Source organism: Amphibalanus amphitrite, unplaced genomic scaffold (assembly GCF_019059575.1).
Source record: "Amphibalanus amphitrite isolate SeventyFive unplaced genomic scaffold, NRLGWU_Aamphi_draft 001670F_arrow, whole genome shotgun sequence".
Classification (NCBI taxonomy): Eukaryota; Metazoa; Arthropoda; class Thecostraca; order Balanomorpha; family Balanidae; genus Amphibalanus; species Amphibalanus amphitrite.
In genome coordinates this window covers 83409-101309 of record NW_024883163.1, presented here as the reverse complement: position 1 = coordinate 101309, position 17901 = coordinate 83409, and the positions used below count along the sequence as shown (strand labels likewise).

Genomic DNA, 17901 nt, shown 5'->3' with positions numbered 1-17901 from the left:
TTGGTTTCGTTTGATTTCAAAAGCTGGAGCTTAATTTAGTGGGGAGGGGTGTTGTGTATTTGCCTTGACCAAGCTGGCCGGCAGGACTTTAGCTATTGCAGTGTTTTAGAGGACGTGTCAGTTGTTGTCTTCCTTTTTCACGGGGCCTCTCTGTTGCCCATTTATGGCTGGTTGTTGTCAAGGTTGTTGTGTGTCCGACGTAGTGCGACTGACTGCGCAATACAAGCTCTAACCCAAGATAAAGTCTCAGCTATGAAGTACTAAGTAGCACGGACAAATCTCACGACACAACAGACACACTCGTGCCTCTGTGTTGTATTGGGGCGGGTAGCTTGATTATCAAGGTTTTAGTCACCTACGGCTACGCTGTTACAAATTCACATCCATTTACATTTTTGTGGTGACGAAGTTCAATCATTGGTGATTCTGTGTCACGGCAAGCTTAATTTCGACTAAAAAATGGCGACTCCGAAATAAATCGTAGCATACTCTGAAGTCTTAGGTTGTATCTTACCCAGAAGCATAATGGCAAAGTCGCAGTTGAAACATGTCTTCAGTCATTCACCTGACATGAGGTCAACAATTAACTGAGGGCTTTAACCCGCGCCGTGCGCTGCTCCTGCCCGAACGTCTCCTGTCGCATTCCTCAGATTTGAGCTAAGGTCAACGGTTTGGTCTCCAGAGACAAAACAAGTTCAAAATAGCATTGTTTACGGAAATGGTGTTTCTCTTATAACTTTTTAAAAAACAATTAGCTACGACATTTTATATGGCACCATCGTGTTTCTCTTATCAAACCGCGTCGATTTTTTTTTTTTAATAAATTTAGTCCGAGCCTTTTGATGGGAAGGATTCACAAGGACAGAGCCACCGCTATTCCTGACTACCTCGCGGCCCAGGTGATGTCGACACCTCGGGAAAGGCAGACCGAGAGCCGGGCGCGGCGGCGCCAAGATGACCGAACGTTCATCTCACTGCCATTCATCGATGACTCGCTCGCTCACAAAATCCAGGGCACAGTCCGGGCGTCAGGGCTGGCATTCCAAGTGGCGTGGAAAAACGACAATAGCCTCAAAAAGAGCCTAGTGCGCTCCGCTCTGGAACCGGCCCCCTGCCCTGGAGGGGGTCGCAAATGCGCGACTTGTATGAGCGGTCTGGGTGGCAGGTGTCACACACAAAATGTGGTCTATGAGATAGCCTGTGAGCTGTGTGAAAAGGTAAAGACGCGGAAGATTTATATCGGAGAGACAAGACGAAGCGTGCGACTGAGATTTAACGAGCACCTCCGAGACGCGCGGCACAGAAACCCGGACACTCCCCTCGGCGACCACATGACTACCTGCCACCCAAACGAACAAACAGACATCACCAACTGCTTCCGCATCAACATCTTGACGGTATGCAAAGACGGCCCAAACAGGAAAATCGCAGAATCGCTATTTATTCGAGACCATAGACCATCGCTGAACACCCAAACCACATCATGGCCGATATTATAACAGGCGACTGAAGGAGTTGCCAGTCCGAACGGTGACCGACAGATGGCGTACCGAGACAGGTGGCGCTGCAGGTCACCTCGCGCGCCAACTGGTGTCATTTCAAACCTCCGTCGGGCGTCAGTTGGTGCCTCGCCGCGGCGACCGTTGGAGGTGGTCTTCCTCCCCCTCCTTACCTCTACCTCCCCTGTCATCACCTGAGGATGGCCTAGGGCCGAAAATTTGTGCACAACTTTTCTTCGTCGTCTTCTTCTCATCATCGTCGACTACAGCATCGTCTTCAACATCATCTGGAGGTCAGTCTGGTTTCTTCGTCTTTACACTAGGGCTTAAGGTCACCAACATACAAATATTCAAGTAGAAACAATGCCCTACATCCAAGAGGCGTTCCGACAATTAAACAAGAGCCACCGCTAAGCGAAGCTTGTTGCGATAACCCTACCCTCTACCCTCCGATCGCGCAATTCCGATTCATATGGCAGAATTTAGAGTCCAAAGTTTAACGTGCGCACAAAGCCGCGTACGGCCGGTCCCCTCGCTGACTTTGCCTGGCTACGGTCTGCCACCAACCGCAACCATAGGTCTGTCAGGAGGCCCATGAATGTCGAGCGCCCGTCGCAATCCGAACCCGAACTGTCATCATCCGGGAACGCGTGCTCTCACCACGCGGAGTCCAACGCTCTGACCAATTGAGCTACGGGACCGGGACCGGACCGGCTACGGGTCGAACGATATATAATTGACCTAGAAAGGTGAAATGCAAAATACAACTTCAGGTCAAGGCTATGCTGACCCCAAAAGGTTACGCTGCATATCAGTCGATGCGTCTTGTCGAAACAAACATGATGAGGGTGGTTTGACGTCTGTAACTTGTTTGAATCAAAAGTTATTGCATGAAAACTTATATGACCTGATGATGACGTGATATGACCTCGTCGCCAACTGCAGGCTCTTGAGGTCGCAGGTCAAGTTTTCCATCGGAGCAGGGGGGTTCGCTCCCGTGCCTTCAGCATTACGAAAAATGGCAACAGCCCGTGAGCAGCATCAGCGCTCACGCACATGTTCAAGGAAAACAACGTGTAATAAACTGCTAACGACGGCCCTCTCCACCAATCAGCGTTCGGCAACTCGAGCGCTGATTGGCTGGTAGCAAACGCGTCATATGTGGGTCTCATTTTTTGCTATCAGTGAACGCGTTATTTAATACACAGTGGCCTATGGAGAATGGCACGCGGAATTGAAGGTCAGTGTTTTATTGCTTCGTACATGCGAATGGGGGTATTTGAGTGGCATTTGACACCATTTTCGAAATCTACAGTGAATTTCTGATCGACTCATGTATACATATATTTTTATGAATTTGACAGTATTAGTGCTACATAGTCGGTGTTTTATGTTGGTGTTGTTGCTCTCGACCTTTGTCTTGGACTTTAATCATATCTTTTCTCGAAAATGTTTGCCATAACCAGGCCTAAACTGTATCTGTATAAAGGGAATATGTGTTGAATATGAGGAGAAAGTAGTAATGACCATTCTGCCTATCAAACTGCCAGAAGGTGTACTTGTAAGGTGATTGAAACTGCAGTACGGGTTGCAGATGTGGGTTTGACAATAGCATTGTTGTTGTAACCCCACTTGCTCTAATAAAATAGCAACATAGGGTTATGTACACACTATTGCACAGCCTGGTATCAAGCTGGTTGATATGTGGAGGATAATGAAAGCATAAAAGAATAGGAGCGTTGCGTCTTGTGACTTATGTCAAGTCATTTTAAATCAAATGATTGTGATTGTAACTTTTACTTCAGTTATTATTGCAAGTTTTGACCTTTTTAATCATCAAGTTTTATGTTTACCAATTTCATATGCCTGTGTAATGTCTGTGCGGCTTTGTGCAGTGTGCGTGTCTTGAAACAAACCAATTTATTTTGTACCTTTTTGTACTTCAACAAATGTATGTAAAAGGACAAAAATGACATGTCTATTATCATTGACACTACTACAGCTAACTTTGCCTGTATTCCTATCTTTCAGAGGCATTAAATTCAATCTGCTTTCCAGTGCAGTACCTAGGAGGCTGCAACTGAAATTCTCACAAAGGCAATCAAGTGTCACTTCATCAGCCTACAGCAATTACAGCCCATCTGTAATCAAGATATGGATGAAGTGGCATAGAAGAACAACCAGTTCAAACATGAAAAGATGTATTTTGTTTTGGACTATTTCTTAGCATAACAGAACAGCACACTTGCTGCTTTTTATGTTTGCCCTGTGTGCAGTTTTGAATAATTTTAACTATGAAATGCTTTTGCCAACTCTTCTCTTTACATATGCTTCCTTTGTCATGCATGTGTAATTTTGAGTTTACATGCATGATGTAGGCATATTTCCCTTGGCTTCATAAAACTACTTTGCAAGCTTTTGTTATGGACATATTGGTGCTACCTATATTATATGATGCTTCAGATGTGTCCAGTAGTTGATGAAGGGAGAAGAGGAGTAGGACAGCTGATAGCTATTACCAAAAATATGTGCTTGTCTGCACTTCGGGCTGTTCCATCTTATGCAACCTCTATTTACTTTGAGTTAAAAACACCTCATCTTTTGTTTCTTTCCTGTGTGGCCATTGTTTCCGTGGTGCTATAAACGTCAAGTTTGAAGTTGGTATCCAAGTGAGCAAAGTGTGCATTATTTCAGTCCGCCTTGAATCATTCGTCTTGAATTATATCCCTAACTGACATCCTGTTATTTGTCCTGCAATGTCTGTGCCTGTGTCCGTCCTTACCTCCGGCTCCAGCCTCCAACCAGCCCTGCTGAGCTCTGTCGCCGGCGCGGTGTGTCGCAACGTGCTGTTTCTCCACTCCATCCGACAGCTGCTAGGAATCGCCCTGTGCCATGCGCCATGCGACACAGCAATTGTAAGCTGCAGGTCACATTCGGACTGATTGGCTCCGCATATGTGCATCCGGCCGAGTGCTAGTCGATATCAGGGACGTTGGTCGGAACTCGGACTGTTGTGGGGGCGTGCATTGTGCTGGTTGAAGTTGTTGTATTTCTGTTAGTGAAAAGCATTAATACATAACCATGGCCGCAGCCCAATGTTATTGTGGATTTCAGAGGGAGTGGCCAGTCAGGAGGGCCCCATGTGGCCTGTGGGTATGGATCCAGTGTCCTGTGTCCAGTGGGATTGGCTAAGATTTCCGGCGATTGATAAACGCTTCTATGATAGTAAACCTAGTCCTATTGAGGGGAGGTGACGTGAGGGACCTGACCTCACTAAATTCTTGTGAAAACACGACACATACGAACGGTAAGAAACCGACAGCCATTCTTTCTGCCAAGTGTCATCTTTCTGTGAAGGATTTCTTGGCACTGAGTGTTCAGAAATTGCGTTGTTTTTGGACTGTGTAGAGGCTCACGAGCGACAACATAGGTCAACAACCTGACGTACCTTAAATATGCGACTTGTACCAGAAGATCCAGCTTGATCAAAAGATTGGACATACCAAATTTCAGCTCTTTAGCTCAAAATAATTTTGAGCTGTCGTAAAAACCGTCAAAGTGGCACCATATCGCCTCCCCGCGCGGTCGGAAGGTAAAAGTTCGCCGGCTCTAACTAAACAAATAGTCGTCGTATCGCAAATTCATTGACGGCGTTCGAAGCGTCGTTCAATTTACTTTCGAAACATATCCTAACATTAACATTTAACTGCCTCGCGCAATCTCCAACAAGCAAAAGTTCCGTGCATTCATCCTCATACAGTGTTAGCGGCCGCCGGCAGCCGGCCGCTGACCCACATTCGCGTCATCAGGGAATGCCGCAACTAATTTATTGTTTCCAACTTTTTTCCCGGAGCGTTCTACCTGGTTTATATAGCCTTGCATCGGAGAGTCATTAAAGATCTAATGCAGCATAGTACTGAAACTTTCAAGTCGATTGGATGCCAAAATAGGAGTAACTAGGGTGACCCGCGTGCTCCGCAACGCGAAAAGGGGTATTTGCGATCGGCGGGTGTTTGGTTTCCTTGTGTCGGTTGGGTTATCTATCCATTTCGGTCGATTGCTTTTTGACGGCTAAACGTTTTGGTTTGGAAAGAATATCCACCGCATCGAGGTGCCCGTGTCTGATAAGCATGCTTCCCACTTCAGAATCTGTCAAATGTGTTTTATAATTTAGGTGCGCCTGCGCACAGGCTACTGCACAGCAGGGGGCTGTCATCCCGAGCTTTCCTATTTGCCGGGCACCCGGATCTTTAACATTACCCGTGACGTCAGCGGACCGGACACTTCTCAGCTGGCCTTCCCCGCAAATTTGGCCTTGAATTCGATTTTGAGGGTCACGGACTCACGGTTGTAAACAAGTTCATTTCCTGTTTCTTGCTTGTGTTGTACCTTGGTTGTACCCTCGAGTTGATTGTTTGAAACCATTGAAACTTAAATTGATTGAATGATTCAGGACTTGATTCAGGATGTCGTACTGTGCGGTGGCTACATGCCGAAGTTACCGAAGGACTGGCAAGTTCTGCACAAAATCGTTTTTTTCGGTTCCCGAAGGATCCAGCCACATGTGCAACCTGGGTGCATAGATGTTGATGTTCGAGGCAGGATCCTATAAATGTGTTGCAGGCAAGGATTTGCTCAGACCACTTTCTTGATTCAGATTATGATCCTTCCTACCTTGTGAAAGCATCCCTGATGCCAGGTCAGTCGGGCGCACTGTGGTATCTCCGATTCATTTATGGAGACGTTTCTATTATTGGAAACGTTTCCAATTTTGACTACTCTTCTGTTCCAAAAATGGAAACGCTCGTTCCATAAATAGAAACGCTAACATGTCCGCACATACTTTCTTGCCAAGGGTGGCTGGATTTGATGTATAACAACTGTTTCGCGTAAAACAACTGTAATTTGAAAGTTGTCCCTTTGTATATGCTGCTATGCTGCTCTTATCGCTAGGTATGTCTAGGGGATTGTGTCCTTCACTATATTACTCTATGTGTTGTCTAGGGGTATTAACTACTGCACTGAAAACCAAGATCGATGTATGTGTGTGTTTTCTCTTCTTCTAACACTATCCATTCCACCAGCACACAGACATGAACAAAAAGTAGATATATTGAAATGAGCCAAAAGATGAGGTCGAAACCAAAATGTCAAAAGGAAGCGATCGAGTCATTAAACAAGACAAGGCCGAAAATCAGTCCTGCACGAATAGCCGTTGCATTAGCACAGGCTGATATCGAAGAAGACGGAAGAGTGTCGAAAGAAGACCGAAAATCAGTCCCACTCGAGTTGCTATCGCACTCGAGTATGCCGATATTGTAGAGGCCGGAAGAGTGCCGAAAGAACAGCCTGCTGCCGCCAAGCCGAGCCAATCGGCTCCCTGGTCAGCGTCATGATGGCGGGCAGGCTGAAACACAAACAGCGCAGTGAGACCGGACAACGGCGGTCAACGGTCACCAAAAAAAAGGGCGAAAGAGATAACCGAATGGGTAGCCGAAAGACAAAACAAACAGTTCAACCATATACCGAATAGTTCGGCAAGTTAAACGGACTTCCTAGAAGACGTCACGTCACCTTGTCCCCACAGCACAGCTCCAAGAGAGCTGGCTGGGGCAGACCGTCCGGTCTGAGTCATTCTTACGTAGGTACTTACTTGTGCATGTTGAGTGGAGTGTTGGAGAGTGGATGTTGTTGAGTGTGGTGTGGACTGTGTGAGTGTGTCGCTGCTGCGTCTGGCGCCCGTTTTATACCTCTCCGACAGTCGTTTGCCCTTGGTGTGTCGTCAACCCATTTTTCACGATCTAACCCTCGCCGAGTGTTTTTGGTGTGGGCGAACGGTGGAGGTCAGCGAGATAGGAGCCGAGCGAGCCGCCGCCGGTTGGGCGGCCTTGGCCTCCGGGCCGACTGACGGGGCGCTTCCCGTCGCTGGAAATAATGAGTGTCGCCGATTAGCCGCTCAGAGCAGATGGAAACGATATTTCTCACATCCCTCCCATTTTTATGGCGAACGAAGAACTGTAACCTTAGGGGGTGAACGGGTATACGTACGTAATAATAGACTTACAGTCTGACTGGGTCAAACCGAGTTTGACTTGTAGACAATGGCAAATGCGGCGTCTTAAACTGTTTTAACTGTTTTGTGCCTTTCGACAAATATGACAATAGTGCAAAATACATAATCACTTAATAGCTTGATAGATAAGATCATACGACTTTAGCTTCAGCTTTAGCATTGCACCGTGGTAGTGCTGCTGGATACAAAATCTTGGAGAAAGGCAATCACTGCACCTTTACATTTATATTATTCTGGGAACCACATCTCCTTGCTACTGACCTGTGGACTGTTTCTGGGATGGGAATTTCGTGGTTTACCGGAAACGATTTACAAAGGAGCATGTCGTCATTCGTGCAATGTAAAGGGTACGCTTGTTAACGATTCCCAATACGGGCTTCGACTTTAAAAACTCACGAGTGATAACGTGATGGGTCCATCCGTCTGCTTTATGGCCGCCACACCTGGAGGAGATAAGTTACAACCGACGGGCAAGTGATCGTTTGCCTCCGTTAGAACAGAAGGATGCGTTTCCGACTTCTGGCAGCACTCAGCATCGAGATGTTGGTCCTAAGGGCTCGGGTGAGGTGTTGAGGCTGAAGTCAATCTGACATGCCGAGAGATTGGTGGTGCTTGTAGACCTTTTGGTATCTCAGATACCTGTGTAGGACGCACTCTGCTGCTGGCTCCAATGACCTGAGGACATTGGGAGGGACCAGACGATGCGAGCATCGCAGCACACGAGCAGTTTGTCCTATTGTCTATGCCGGTTCTATGCCCGCGCATCTTTTGGTCTGCACAGATCCATGTCGCTGGATCTAGTTTCAAGGCAATGCACAAGATTGTTGCTTCACCACAACTTATACCTCGAGCACCAACTGACCCTTATCACGACCTTCATGCATACGCTGAAGCAGATTGTAGCAAACTCGTCTGCTTGACTTTAACAAGTGAGCACATGCCCGTTGGCTTTGATCTTTTGATCTCAAGGGTTGTTCTTACTTTTGTTCGTGACCCGACATCACCGTCGCTGGTCACTCACGAGACGGTGGCGCTCCATGCAGGGTTGGATAAATCCATCAGGACCTCCACTCGGCAGCGCGGTGTCTGTTGCAGACAATACAACGAAAGTCAACCACAGTAACTGGTACACCTTCCATTCAATATGACGTTGACCCTTCGTTCAGCTTTGGGATTGCCAAATGATTCACATGAGTGCTGAACGAGTTCACATAGGATTGCAGGTTCTAACTACATAGGCTTTCGGGTTCATATTTAAATTGTTCCACAGGAAAAGGTGTGGTCAGTTTGCACAGTTGATGCTACTCCAGAATCTTGCTATAAAACATTAACGTAAGTGTTACTCGAAAGTCGAGACAACGAAATCAATCCAATATTTCGTAAATTTTGCATTGTCCCTTACCGTTGCGGTTCTGCTCGGTTTAGCTTTACCGGCAAGACCTTCCCTCGGGACGTCTCGTGCCTCGTACCTGCGCTGAAATCGAAACCTTTCGGCTTCAGTCAGCTCACTTGGTAACTGCTGACGGCCGAATTACTATTTTTCTTTGCCTTGTTATCTCAACTGCAAGACCCACGCAGTAATTCACGATGAAGCAGGACATGAAGCATTTATGTCTATCTTCCTACTCTGGAGATGAGCCACGGGATGGACTCCTGAAGAGTTTTGCACTTGCTATGACTTGCAAAGTGCAGCTAAGCAAGGATTCGAGTCGTACTACCTCCTGCCATGGAATGGAGATAAAACGAGACGAAAACCACTTTCCGTCTTAAACACTATCTTTCCCTCTGCAGTCACCTGAAGTCTACTCACATTTCAACTGTTTGTCGGGTTTGCTGTTTTTGCAACATCTGTGCAACGAAGCACAGCAACCAAGTCACCTTTCTTATCGACGCTGCGGTCATCTTCTGAAACAAGTTAACGTCGATCGGTTTCGCTGCTTCTGCAACACCTGTGCAAACGAAGCAAAGCAACCGAGTCATCTTCCTAAGACACCTGTCTTATCGACACTGTGGTCAATTATCCGACACTGGTCAATTCCTGAAGTACCATTCCTAAAGTAATTATGGTGTTGGTCGGGTTTGCTGCTTCTGCAACACCTGTGCAATAAAACAAGCAGCCAATTAATCATCTAACCATCTAACCTTGAATGTGAATCATACCTTTCCGATCGACTGCTGCGACTACCTTCCAAAGTCATTAAGCTGTAAGTCGGGTTGCTGCTCCAGCAACTCCTGAGCAGTGCCAAACAAGTCAACCGAGTCATCCTATCTCGGATATAAAACAACCCACCTTCCTTATCGATGCTGCGGTCACCTCCTGAAGCAAGTAAATTGTTGGTCGGGTCCGCTGCTGGCCTCATCTCTCCTGTAGTCGCCGGAGTGTTCGACTCTTTATACTCCGGTAGCAGTGTATTTGCGGTGGGGTTTGCCGCCTTACACGCTCAAATGGTTCCGTTTTTCACATGCCAGGAACACCTCCTCAGCATGGATTGTCGCCTGTGCCAGTGACCTGCTGCTCCCGTCACTGCACGCCCAGCCCTTATGCCTAGAGCGTAAGCTGACCGAGAATTTCCACCCATACCCGGCCGGTGTATGTTCGGTGGGCATGGACCCCCAGAGGACCACCCTCTGCCATGCTACTCACTCTGGTAGATAGGTGGGGCAGGCCCTATCACCAGTTCTCCTCAGCTCCTACGCGTCCGGGCAGCGACTGCCGTCCTGCTCCCCGCGAGCAGACGGTCTTGTGACGCCCTCCTCCAAGAGACGTCTGTAGGCTGCACGTCCTACCTAGCACTCGCCCTTCTCTCAGGGACGTAGGCAGACGGCACGACCTACTCAATAAACGGAAACCACATTTCTGGCCCAGCACATCACCCGCCAAATAACAAATGCGTTTATCATACTGTCAAATACTTCCCAACTGGACGGGAGTATCACCAATGTTGACTGGGATTATCTTCACAAATCACAACCCTCAACTGACTGATGAGATGACTGTCTGTTTGAACCGAAGCAAAGTTAAAAGTATATTGCCGTCCAATGTTAACCAATAATGACTAATTAATACAAAATTTACCTATCAACTAGGGCAAAGGGTCTAACACAGAGAGAATTACTTCACCTGAATTCGACTTACCGAAAACCTGCCACATGCTCTGAAATATTGAAATTCCTGTGTAAGAACTGAATAGATGTAAATGACGTTGTACTCTCACAAATAAATGACATCTCAAACTGTGAAACATTGAACCGATCTTGTTCCACTGAACCTTGTCAACAACTCAGCCATAATGCAACTCTACCTACTTACCAGTGACCAACCAGTTAAAAAAACAAAAGAATAACTAATCATGTCAGCGAGGCATCAATCCACTCAGTCACAATGACACTTCGGACTGTGTCAGGGTCATGTAAGGTTATGTCAACGGACCGCTGACAACGAACCTCTGAACTCCGGAACCTTGATCATGGGATACTTCCGCGATCTTGAAAGCTGATCGAATGGTATATCCGGTTTGGCGATCAGATGATCGAACTCGCGTTGTTTTATCTGTGGATGGTTATTGCCGCGAACACGCTAGCTGACCACTGTGCTGCCATGCACCTGGTCACTGACATCCTATGGCAACTACCCCAAAGTTCAATGACACCAAGTCGGTATCACCAGAACGTCCCATGACAACGAAGTCAGTGTTATATAGTTCCCTAAAGTCAAATCAGTAACATTTGAGCATTAAAGGTCAAGACAAAGCTCAATAACACCAAGTCGATGTTATCAGAGCAAACCAGCGGACCAGCTCAACAACACCAAGTCGGCATTATATGAGCGCCTTACGGGCAGCTTCTTAATAAAGTTCAATTATACCAAGTAAGTATCATCCGAACACATATTCAAGTCAAAGGAATCGAATGGATGTAATCCATAGAGCATATCTGGACATTCATTTATACCATGAGTTAAATAGCCATTTGCTGTCATGCCAACGATGCGAACGAATTGATTTGCGAGGTATACGACCGAGTAGCGTATCGCCAGAAGGCAAAGTAAGTAGACCCACAGAAGTAAGCAAGACTAACCTGAATCAAATGAACTTCAAGAGATGGCGACCTCGACGGTGCGTCCGATGTAGGTTGCCCATGCAGCATGCGGACCAACAATTGGCCTGGCGAACCTAGTAGAGTCTGGAACTCGAGCCATTCGCCATCAAATAAAGGTAACTGGAAATGGAAATACACAAATTTGACCAGTCAATTCATGTTTCACGAACACGGTGAAACGGAAAGTTTACGAATCACGAGCAGCAAGCTACACCAACGAAGATCCACGAATCATTCTGGAACAACAAAGAACCTGAAAACTTTACAAGCAAGAACATGCAATGAATCAACGGCATATACAATCAGGGTCCTGTTCGAGCAGAACAGAGTTTGATAGCCCGGCTGAGCCCCCAATGTAATTTGAAAGTTGTCCCTTTGTATATGCTGCTATGCTGCTCTTATCGCTAGGTATGTCTAGGGGATTGTGTCCTTCACTATATTACTCTATGTGTTGTCTAGGGGTATTAACTACTGCACTGAAAACCAAGATCGATGTATGTGTGTGTTTTCTCTTCTTCTAACACTATCCATTCCACCAGCACACAGACATGAACAAAAAGTAGATATATTGAAATGAGCCAAAAGATGAGGTCGAAACCAAAATGTCAAAAGGAAGCGATCGAGTCATTAAACAAGACAAGGCCGAAAATCAGTCCTGCACGAATAGCCGTTGCATTAGCACAGGCTGATATCGAAGAAGACGGAAGAGTGTCGAAAGAAGACCGAAAATCAGTCCCACTCGAGTTGCTATCGCACTCGAGTATGCCGATATTGTAGAGGCCGGAAGAGTGCCGAAAGAACAGCCTGCTGCCGCCAAGCCGAGCCAATCGGCTCCCTGGTCAGCGTCATGATGGCGGGCAGGCTGAAACACAAACAGCGCAGTGAGACCGGACAACGGCGGTCAACGGTCACCAAAAAAAAGGGCGAAAGAGATAACCGAATGGGTAGCCGAAAGACAAAACAAACAGTTCAACCATATACCGAATAGTTCGGCAAGTTAAACGGACTTCCTAGAAGACGTCACGTCACCTTGTCCCCACAGCACAGCTCCAAGAGAGCTGGCTGGGGCAGACCGTCCGGTCTGAGTCATTCTTACGTAGGTACTTACTTGTGCATGTTGAGTGGAGTGTTGGAGAGTGGATGTTGTTGAGTGTGGTGTGGACTGTGTGAGTGTGTCGCTGCTGCGTCTGGCGCCCGTTTTATACCTCTCCGACAGTCGTTTGCCCTTGGTGTGTCGTCAACCCATTTTTCACGATCTAACCCTCGCCGAGTGTTTTTGGTGTGGGCGAACGGTGGAGGTCAGCGAGATAGGAGCCGAGCGAGCCGCCGCCGGTTGGGCGGCCTTGGCCTCCGGGCCGACTGACGGGGCGCTTCCCGTCGCTGGAAATAATGAGTGTCGCCGATTAGCCGCTCAGAGCAGATGGAAACGATATTTCTCACACAACCTCAGATACACCATGAGCACTTGTCTTCTTGCATGGAAAGCTGTCGTACGCATTCAAATTCACGTCTTTAAAATGCTCCTGAATCGTATCCATTTATGGAGACTTAGTTTCCAAAAATGGAAACGCCGATGTTCCAAAAATAGAAACGCTGAAGTTCAAATGTGTGCAAACTTAGCTTAAATGTGTTTTTAAAATTCACATGCAACTGAAAATTTGATGTTTTGGGACTGGTTTAGCATCTCGGCACTCGGCAGTTACCTTGGACGTCAGGTTCGATAATAATAAATTACGCGCCGCAACTTGAGCACATTCAAAAGTCAACTAAAACTAAGATTTCCTAGAAACTACTGGACAGATGTGGTCCAAAGTGGGCAATACATAAAGCGTAGATATCATTTCAATATATAAATTAATATCAATGTTACACATGAACTAGAATGAATACATTCATCGTCAGAATACAACGGTATTTGGCGTGACGACGGTGCAGACCTTATTTCCATCCTGCTTTTTGCGTATTTGCACGGATATTTACATTGATCCGAGCCTACGATCACATTCAGCACATTTGAAATATCATAAAATGCCCACTTAAGTCTCCAAATAGGGCTTTGCAACAACTTTCATGCGATTTAATCCGATTTAATCAAAGATTGACGACCACCAGGCCGCTGGTACACCGGAAAATGCAGCGTGAAAATGAATGAAAATTTGAAGTTCCCGGTGATGTGGTTGTTCCAATCAATGGGCCAGTCTTTCAGTAGTCTGTTAAAAACGTTATTTTTTGTTCAAAACATTCATAAATGTTATTATTTTCGATTAGAAAAACGTGTGAATTTTTTATCACGTCAACATGTTATAAGCATCGCCTCGTTCGTCAACTTTCGGTTTTTTGATCGGAAAGTCGGAGAACAGGAACATAAACTAGAATGCTGGCTGTCGATTGGTGGCATCCTGCGCATGCCAAATTGCACCAATCAATGCCCAGTTTGCTTTAAAGGTAGCGATGCACACAGCGTCTCCATTTATGGAACAGACCGTTTCTATTTTTGGAAACGGCGTATCCATTTTTGGAACATTGTTCCAAAAATGGAAACGTTTCCATAAATGGATCGGAAATACCACAGTGTGCCCGACTGAGGTGTGAGCCCATGTCTGAAGACTGATGCGGTTCCAACATAGAATCTGCGCAGTGCTGGGTCTTCGGGGTATGTATTTCATTTTAATGGATTTGATATGAATGCCAACTATTCAGTTGGTAATGTACTAATTCGAATCTTTCTTATTGTGATGGAAATTGTAACAAATTTATATTTGCTTTTGGATTTGCACTGTGACTGTGTGCGCTTGTCAGATATGTACCATGACACATTAATTTGTAAATTAGGTTGCTAGTAAGCAGGTAGGTACCAAGTTAGGTACCGCTACCGACATATTTGCATGATACTTGAAACATTTTGCATATCAAATATAATCTGTGCATCAGTCACCAATGCTCAAAGCAGCTCACTGAAGTTGTGCCCTATTTGAATGTTGATGTAAATGGTGTTTTCACAGACCGGCGCAACAAAGCACTCGGGCTTCAAGGAGTGATCGCCGACAGATGAAGTCCCTTGCGCAGGACATCATCAACACTGAGGGAGCGTCCTCATCTCTGAGTGATAGATCAAGGTGAGGAGATAATTGAATTTGATATTTTCTTTGTTAGGTGCTTGAACTGTCAATACAAGGGCCCTGTTTCACCAGTGATAGCAGCAAGCTGCTATTACACGAGTCAAATTGGGTTTCCATGGAAACATCAACAAAGCATGACTCAGTCAATCTGTGTGATGTCATCAAATATTGCTGCTAGCATCTTCACGGCCATGCGATCAAACAAATGTATCAAACGCAATTCAACGAGACAGCAACTCTGGTCCAAACGAAGCTCACGGATTGCACGAAACGTCATTAGTGTGACCTCATCACATTACGTCAGCTCGTGCAATTTGATAGTCGGTAGCGTGCTGCTATCACCGGTGAAACAGGGCCAAGGGTTCCAGCAATCAGTAGTTTTGATAGAGACTGAATACACTCAGATGCTAGCTTTGAGAATGATGTTGCAATCAGACTCAGACTAAGCTTACCTCTGAATCACTTGAGTGGAAACTGTGGGCAAGGCTCTAAACCTGGGCCCTGTTTCACCGGTGATAGCAGCACGCGGCTATCAAATTGCGCGAGCTGACGTAATGTTCAGTGGTGCTCGCGCTAAGATATTGTACACACTAAATTTTGGGGTTTCCCACTTTACATTAGTTTAAGCTCACCGACCGTCGCCATTTCAACAATCACTATTCACTATTAATTCTATCTTTATTTAAACAGCACCTTAATTAGATAGATTTTGTGGCCATTGATACGTCCACGTATTGCAGAGCTCAGGCCACCACTTAGGTAAGAAGGATCATTGATTTCACTTGACTTTGTTTCAGGTAAATCGGCAGGAAGCAGCTGAATCAGATGGAGAACGCACTGCGTCTGCCGGCGGCGTCCAGTGCCGACATCTTTACCCCGGCATCACTCGCCAGTGTGGAGAGCGCCGTCACTTTCTGTCTTCTGAGGCTGTCAGACAGTTCAGCCGGGCAGCGAGCAGCTCCCGGCGCACCATCACTGGGAGCCAGGCCGGCCTACGCGAGGAGCGGATCACTTGTGCTTACGACCTCGTCCTGGCGCTGGTTTAGTGAGCGGATCCGAAGGTGGACCCGCGTCGTCACCAGCTTCCTCGCGATCCTGGCGTCCAGAGATGGACGCTTTACCTGGAGTGCCGCCAGCAGCCTCTGCACGATACCGGACTGACCGTCGACGGTAGCACCCATCATCAACCGGAAGATGACCTCGAACTCTTCCACGATGGTCATCCAGTTCGGCGATGGCACGGTGAGCCTACCCCGGCTGAGGGCGCGGACCCAGGGCGTGATCACGCGAGCTGCCGGCTTGGCCTCTCTGGACGCGCGCAGTGCTGACCCCTGTTGAACAGTAATTTTGGTTCATTCATTTTGTGCGGATTCGTGGTTGCGTGGTTGACAGTCGCTTTTGCTCATTCATCTTGTGCCGACTCGTGGTTGCGTTAACCATTCGTGATTGCGTTGTGCCGACTCGTGGTTGCGTTATCCATTCGTGGCTGCGTTAACCATTCGTGATTGCGTTGTGCCGACTCGTGGTTGCGTTAACCATTCGTGGTTGCGTTAACCATTCGTGATTGCGTTGTGCCGACCCGTGGTTGCGTTAACCATTCGTGGTTGCGTTAACCATTCGTGATTGCGTTGTGCCGACTCGTGGTTGCGTTAACCATTCGTGATTGCGTTGTGCCGACTCGTGGTTGCGTTAACCATTCGTGATTGCGTTGTGCCGACTCGTGGTTGCGTTACCCATCGTCTGTGTGCCCGTGTGTGCGGGGACACGGACCACATGTGCTCCCTCACTGGATGGATATTGGATAGACATGCGCGAGCAGTGTTGGGGTCGTTTTGTTTCCTGTCATGGAATACATCTGTTGGTGGTTCTTAATTGGTTCGGTACCTAGGCTTTCGGACGGAGTGAATCAATGCTTTCGTTATTGTGCCCATGTGGCCGAACAAAAACACGATATCATCACCATTCACCATCCAGATACACCCCAGTTGCCCGCATGGCTTTGGCCCCCGGGACCCTAACACCGATAGCCCCGCGATTACGCACAGGAACATAAACCAAAACATAGTCCTTGCAATGCATTCCTCCAGGCTCCATCGCAGTCCTTTGTCTAGCAATTTTCGGAGTACGTATCTGCGGTATCGCGTCCGTAGCAGCCTTGGGAGCTGCTGGTGACTACAGAGGCCTCACGGGTCCCGAGTCATGTGGGCCATAGCACCACAGGGCACCGCATCTTTTTCGAGATAAATGACCGTTATGAAGCATGTCGCATTTTCCTGAGCATGACCTGGCGTTAACATAACTTAAGCGCCTGCCGGCCCCCGCCTGCCTGCGGCTGACAGCTGACGAGTGACGAGCCACCTGGAGATCGCCAACTCAACCCTAATTACGGCGTTGTCCGCTAGGTGGCGGGGTCGTACGATCCAAGTCGGGACAGGGGATTCTCATAATTATTTTGTTATCATATTTTCCCCCTTTTTAAAGTCATTTAAAAGCGCTATTGCACAAGTAATTTTTCGATTAGCAGCGATTCCAGCCGCCGCATCAGGGTCAGGATGGAGCCAGGGAGCGTATGCGCCGGTGACGTCACCGTAGTGTTGCAGATTTGTAACATTAGCGAGCCCGGACGATCTTACCTAACTTATACGGCCTTGCTGCACAGTGCACAGGCGCAGAGCTGGACAGCCGGCTTTGCAGGCGCTCCACGTTTCGCTCAATTATCTTCGATTAAGTTGTGTCTTCCACGATCATAATTACTTCTATCGTCTAGAGTTTTTCAAGCTCTCCACTTTAAAGGGACCCTCCCACCTTAACATTAGTTTTGAGTTGAGATAGCCAAGTTTGCGGCCAGGCTCAGAAACCACCATTTATCCTGGTCGCAACCCCCGCAGCTTTATGGTGTTCAAGAAATTTCTTCCCTTTACTTGCAGGGTGGGACCAGCGTGGTCCCTATCTCTTAACCATTACGGGAATTTGATGACGTCATCAGGCTTTCGAATGTCCGTTAAATGTTTGACTAAAACGTTTTGTAGCACGCGGTGGTATATGCTGCTTTGCGCGCAACAAATGCCGCACTTTCAAATAAAGTCGCTAGGAACAGCGGAGATCCCAAAAA

At 47.1% G+C, this 17901-nt stretch overlaps 2 long non-coding RNA genes across 2 annotated transcripts; both read right to left on the bottom strand.

Moving 5' to 3' along the window:
- Nucleotides 1-6595: 6595 nt before the first annotated feature.
- Nucleotides 6596-10289, bottom strand: LOC122374549. The gene is made up of 2 exons (XR_006255247.1): nucleotides 7153-10289; nucleotides 6596-6906 (listed from the first exon to the last, which is right to left on the bottom strand). It is a non-coding gene; the product is annotated as an uncharacterized LOC122374549 (long non-coding RNA).
- Nucleotides 10290-12221: 1932 nt separating this feature from the next.
- Nucleotides 12222-13108, bottom strand: LOC122374550. Its single transcript, XR_006255248.1, has 2 exons — nucleotides 12779-13108; nucleotides 12222-12532 (listed from the first exon to the last, which is right to left on the bottom strand). It is a non-coding gene; the product is annotated as an uncharacterized LOC122374550 (long non-coding RNA).
- Nucleotides 13109-17901: the final 4793 nt, after the last annotated feature.